This window comes from Mercenaria mercenaria, chromosome 5 (genome assembly GCF_021730395.1).
Source record: "Mercenaria mercenaria strain notata chromosome 5, MADL_Memer_1, whole genome shotgun sequence".
NCBI lineage: Eukaryota > Metazoa > Mollusca > Bivalvia > Venerida > Veneridae > Mercenaria > Mercenaria mercenaria.
The window spans coordinates 55,593,092-55,599,091 of record NC_069365.1 but is presented as its reverse complement, the minus strand read 5'-3'; the positions used below and the strand labels follow the sequence as shown (position 1 = coordinate 55,599,091).

The window sequence follows — 6,000 nt, the reverse complement described above, 5'->3', positions numbered from 1 at the left end:
TCGCCCTCAATCCCTCCTACTCCCGACACCACACCACTCTATCTCTCCCTGCATCGCCACATCGCCAATCCCTTCTTCCCCAGACACCACACCACTCTCGCCCTGCATCGCCACATCGCCGATCTTTTCTTCACCCGACACTACACCATTCTCGCCCTGCATCGCCAAATCCTCCTTCGCCAGACACCACACCACTCTCGCCCCGCATCGCTACATCGCCAAACCCTTCTTCAGCAGACACCACACCACTCTCACCCTGCATCGCCACATCATCAATCCCTCCTTCACGGACTGTGACAGAACTGCTTGAGTTTTGATTTAGTTTTTAAGCTTGTTTTCTAACTCTTTTACCACATACATTCTGCAGGAATATTCTCCTTCACTCACCTCTAAAAACCCTGAAAATTCACTGTTAGACCTAGATAAGTCAACATATATATGCTCTGGACCAGTGCGTGTATGCAAATTCTTTCTCAAGGCTTTGATCGATAGATAATTTTCCTCAAAATGCACAACTTTGCTATTATTCTGAAATAAGCTGGCACACAAATGAACAGACATTATCCAGGTTGCAGTGTCTAGACAAAGACAGCCTTCTCATCAGGATAAGACATACCACAGTCGTAAGGGGATCAAAAATATAAAAAAAATATTGTGTTGAAAAACAGCTACAGTATAACATTCCAGTTTAATAAAACAAAATGTGTCTATGTCTTGTACAGCATCATATAGACTGTAAAATGGGCACTCAATTAATTTTCTGTCCATTGTACCTGAATAAGACCTTGTAGGTTTCATTTTGCAATTGTCATACTGTTGTGGTAGTTCCATGATGAGCAATAATTTTGAACACCCAATAGTGTGATATAAACATTCACCGTCTTCCAATAAGTGATCTAAGTCTTTTGACTGCCATTCCTCCAGTGGCTTTTTAATGAACAAGTCATAGCACAGAGGCTATTCGCAGTGCATTGCTTTCCTGCATTCTTGAAGTGACTGTCTCCCTGATGCATAGATGCCTGTAAAGACTGCATCCTTAAAAAACAGTAGATCTACGATATGTATTAAATATTTAGTTTAAGTGCTATTTATAACACAGTCTGGATTTGAGGCATGCAGTAATCTACAAAGCAAGGGTAACAGTGACCAATATTCAGACTCAACAAAAAGCATTTTAACCAAGTTTCAGTAAGATCTGAATGTGGACACAACACAAAATTTTCAGTTTTTTAGGAATTACGGCATAGGTTCAATGATTAAAGTCTCTTCTTTTTTAGGATTTCTTAATTTCAATCCTAGTCTCTATTACTGTCTGACTTCAACATTTACTATTAATACCTTTGCTTTATGTTATATATCTTGACTTATTTCTGTTTGAGCACCAGTCCTAGCATTCAAAAGACTTCTAAATGAGGGATCTGAAATATAAGAAGAACAAGTACTAATAAAATAGTAAGAGTGATACAGTTAAACACTGTGACTGTGTATAATAAAATTCACTTATATTTGCGACTTCTGTCAGCCAAAAATTCAAACTTATTGTGTAAATTTCTATTATTCCAATTATTTTAACTATCAGTATTGTCCTGATGTTAATCAGTATTGTCCTGGTGTTAATATTTTTAAGACCTATATTTAAACCTAGATTTATAAAAACAAGAGATCACAGAGTGATCTTGGCATCCACCATAGAGGTACATTTGAAAATATCAGTCAGTTCAAAAGGAGAATTTATCCAAATGACTGTCCAAACATGTAATTGCATGTAAAATATTTAACCAAAATTTCTAATACAGATACGACCCTTAATATTAATTTCGCTAAATGCAATTAAGAGTTTATCAAATGTGATTGTTTAATTACCCTGACAACATTAATATAAGTTTCAGATCATTCCCATTAGAAGTAACTGTTCACTGTATTTGTATAATGATTATTTATAAAACTTGAACCAAGCTTTTAAATCAGTGTGCAATTTTTCTGTGTCAGAAAACGATAATAATAGCAGAAAAGTAATAATTCCAGACAGAATTATCAAATCTGTGTACTTTGGTGACCAGGACGCTTCCATAGAAATTTCAACCAAATACATTGAATGATTATCAAGATAGGCCATGATAGTGAACTTTAACCGTGTGACGTGGATGGACAAATTGATCCCTGACTGTTTTTGCTATGCTAAAAAATTATAGACAAGGTTATACAGTTTCATGACAGACAGACCAAAAACAATATGCTCCCGGTCCACAGACCAAGGACATAGTAAACCCAACTTGTAATATGAGCGTTATTGTACAAAAACTAACGTCTGGCCTTGCGACCAATATGGATCCACAACAGCCTGCATGTCCAAACAGTCTGATCAGAATCCATACTGTTTGCTGACAGCTTCTACCACATCCATAGAATCTAAAGGGAGACAGTCTGGACCCTGATAATGCGCAGATTACAGGCTATTAATCTAGAATCATAATGGTTGCAAAGGCCAAAACATTGGTTTTAGCACAGCAGCACTCGCGTGTATATGTATGTTATATAATTTTTAACATGAAAACAGTTTGGCAAGTAGTTTCCTGCTCTGTTGTATCAGACGAGTACAAACATCCAAAATTTGAAAACTACTATACATTCATTTTGGAGGTTTCTCGCCAGTGTCATAATTTGTGTTGGCCAATAGCCGACTTTAGAATTTAGGTAATAATGGGAACACCAACATAAATAAGATTTTTACTTTAACGAAAAGCTATGCTGTCCTCTTTAGGATTTGTATTGTGCAAAACTTTCTTAAATGTGTATGAATTAAAGCATTTCTTTCAGAACGGTCCGTATAATTACTTTGATATTAGGTAAAAGAGGTAGGAGGATCAGTGTTAAAGAAGAATGGCTTGGGAGGTGTTTAAAGAAGGAACAACACAAGGAAATTGCTTACCTTATCTTTGACTAAGTTGTTATTTCATGTTTTTTAGATTAAATAGCGTCAGAATTACTGCCAACTGAATCTGCATTAATTACGATCTTGATCTGCAAAGGTATGATCTGGAAAAGAAAATGGATGGATTGAATAGAATAGGAAATAAGGATTTTTAGAAGTTGCTGGTCAGTAATGAGTGTAAACCGCCCCACTTTTGAGACCGGGAACCCAGGAACTTTTAAGAGAGGACTCGGGACCCACATACAAGACTTTTTAAGACCTGGGAACCCAGATCTAAAATAATAAGCAGGACCTGGAACCTGGTCAGAAAAGTTTGGCTACTTTGAATTTAAGGACGTTTAACTGAAAAAATAAGATAAAACGTCTTGATTTTTTATCAGTTGTATTGAGATTTAACTCAACATAGGACAGGTAATTTGTGATTTGGGTCGAGCCGACTTTGGGACAAAACAAACCAGTAATTGTAATGTGTACTAGGCTAAGTTAACTGCACAGGCTGTTTTCTCTCAGTCTTTCTCTCGCTCTGTCCGCCTGGTAAGATCATTTTGTGTCTGTATTAGTTAGGATGAATGGCACCCTGGTGACTGCCCCTTATATGCTTTTGAACGTGTTTATCCTGAAACTGTTGCTATAAAAATCTGGTGTTATTATGTAACATTTCTTATTTCAAAAAATATCAATTTACGCAAGGACATTTCTTTAACTATTACTACCACATTCAGTTTTTCAAAAGTCGCAAAGTGCAGGTATACACAGATGTATAGTTAGATTTCTACTAGAAAATTGTTGAATATCGCAGTCAAAAATATAAATTGTTCTTAATGTTCTTTTTGATAGGGCATGACAAGATTTTAGTCTGTTTTAGTTGTAATTTTCTTCCCTCAGTACCTTTTTCGTTAGTTTGTAAATTCCAGATATTTTAAATCTAAAAATGTCAAAATATATAAAAAAAATCCACATTATATTACAAGCTCTAAAATATTTGTTTGGTTTACCTTTATGTGACAACTGCTCTATTCTCTGCTCTAACTCATATAGTTTTCGAACCGTCCTGTATTCGTAATCAAAATGTAATGTGCAACTAGGTTCCTCTGCACCACTACACAATAGCATGCATATTCCGAAATAAATCCATTTTCATACATTTTCATAAATCATTTTCATTTCAGACTGGCCAAACAAAAGCCTTCAACATAAATATGTTTCTCCTTTGGAAATACGTTATAAAACAAACGTATAGAACTTGTCTTTCTCATTCGTTTAATTAAGAGTGCATATGTTGTTGTTTTTTCCGTTCGACGGAAACTCCGCTTACAACCTGTACAATACTTTTGCAAAATGAGTTATTCCGCAAGCACTTTTTCAAGTTTTTTTAAGTCGCTGTAAATTTTTGTATGCATTTTGTAAAATACTTGTCTGTACATGTTACATATGGCATGCATTATCAAAGCTATTAAATGAATCTTTGGACAGTTGTTTATCACCATTACATCGGTAAGTGCGTTAAAACCCATAACTCTTTGCTAGACTTATTGTCCTTTTGTATTCCTTTACTAATTTGTGACGATTTTTTGCCTATGAATTGTAAGTATGAATGAAATGAGAAATAACTCTGATGCTTGTCACTTATCTAACTAAGACTGTTTATTTTGTTCTATTTACTTTTGGCGGAAAATCCTCCTACAAAATCTAAGAAGTATATAACGTAATTGAGCTTTTACAGTAATTTGGTTTAACCCTTACCCTGCTAAATTTCTATAATGAACTTGTCCAAATTTCAAATTGGACAGTACCTTAACTGTTAAAAGGGGTGCTTACAAAAATATACTACCGAATGGCGAATAGTGCAGATCATGATCAGACTGCACGGAGTTCTCAAGTTTTGATATTTCTCACAAAGTCGGTCGATCCCCGGCCGCGTCATACCAAAGACGTAAAAAATGGTACTAGTAGCTTCCTTGCTTGGCGCTCAGCATTAAGAGGGTAGTGCTAGGACTGGTCAGCCCGGTGTCAGTTTAATGTGACTGGGTGGGGTATCATGTCACGTGTCTACGGCGTGATATTCCAGTGAGGCAACACTATAAAGTTGGGCATTGTGCTCACTGCTACAAGTAGACACCGTCGTTTATATGACTGAAAAATTGTTGAAAACGACGTTAAACCCGAACACACGCACACACACAAAGTCGGTGAGTGAGCGTTTGTAAAGTACATGAATTGCATTTCTCACATTGGTCGAATACTAGTGTATATATGTCGGTTAACCTACAAACTTTCTGACAGTTTTGTCAGTCGAAAAGCAGGCAAAGTTCACACATTCTTAACTTAAGCACAATAAGAAATATGAATGGTTTTCAGAGTTATAATGACGTTGTGAACTAAATTATGGGCCTCACAAGGGCGGAAAGGTAAAATATAGAGTTGGGGACCAGCAAGATTTTCCATGGCACAAAGAAAACCCAATCATCGATTAATTGCGATCAAAATTATGGATAAGTCGGATGTAGTCATGTCCTTGAAATACTATATTAAGTCCATGTAGTAATGATAATCGTTTTAAAGGGACAATACATGAATTATTTAAAACAATGTTAAAGTTATATGTTTTACTTTTTAAAAAGAATTAAGTGCATTATAAATATTGAGGCAATGTTGTGACTTTAATTATAAAGTTAAGACGCGTGTTGTGAACTTCATTACATGTATAACTTTGAGGGGAGGCTTCAGATGCACTTACACCAGATGGAAGGTTAATACAGTGTATACCCCAGAAAATTAAAAGACAGTACGATGGTGACAACACGATAGTACGATGGCGAAGCGCAAAAGTACGATGGTGAAGCGCGACAATATGATGGTGACAATCCGTCGTACTGTCGCGCTTCGCCATCGTACTGTCGCACTTCACAATCGTAGTGTCGCGCTTCGCCATAACACTGTCTCGCTTCACCATCGTAGTGTCACCATCGTACTGCCGCGCTTCGCCATCGTACTGTCGCGCTTCACCATCTTTTCTCTCTTTTCTTAAGGACCGACTTTAATTAGACTCTGTATCGTATAGTTTTGTC

General features: G+C 36.5%; 1 long non-coding RNA gene across 1 annotated transcript; it reads right to left on the bottom strand.

Moving 5' to 3' along the window:
- Positions 1–1,337: 1,337 nt before the first annotated feature.
- LOC128557482 (uncharacterized) lies at positions 1,338–4,840 on the bottom strand. Its single transcript, XR_008371181.1, has 3 exons — positions 3,928–4,840; positions 2,930–3,036; positions 1,338–1,418 (listed from the first exon to the last, which is right to left on the bottom strand). It is a non-coding gene; the product is annotated as an uncharacterized LOC128557482 (long non-coding RNA).
- Between the last annotated feature and the right edge of the window lie 1,160 nt (positions 4,841–6,000).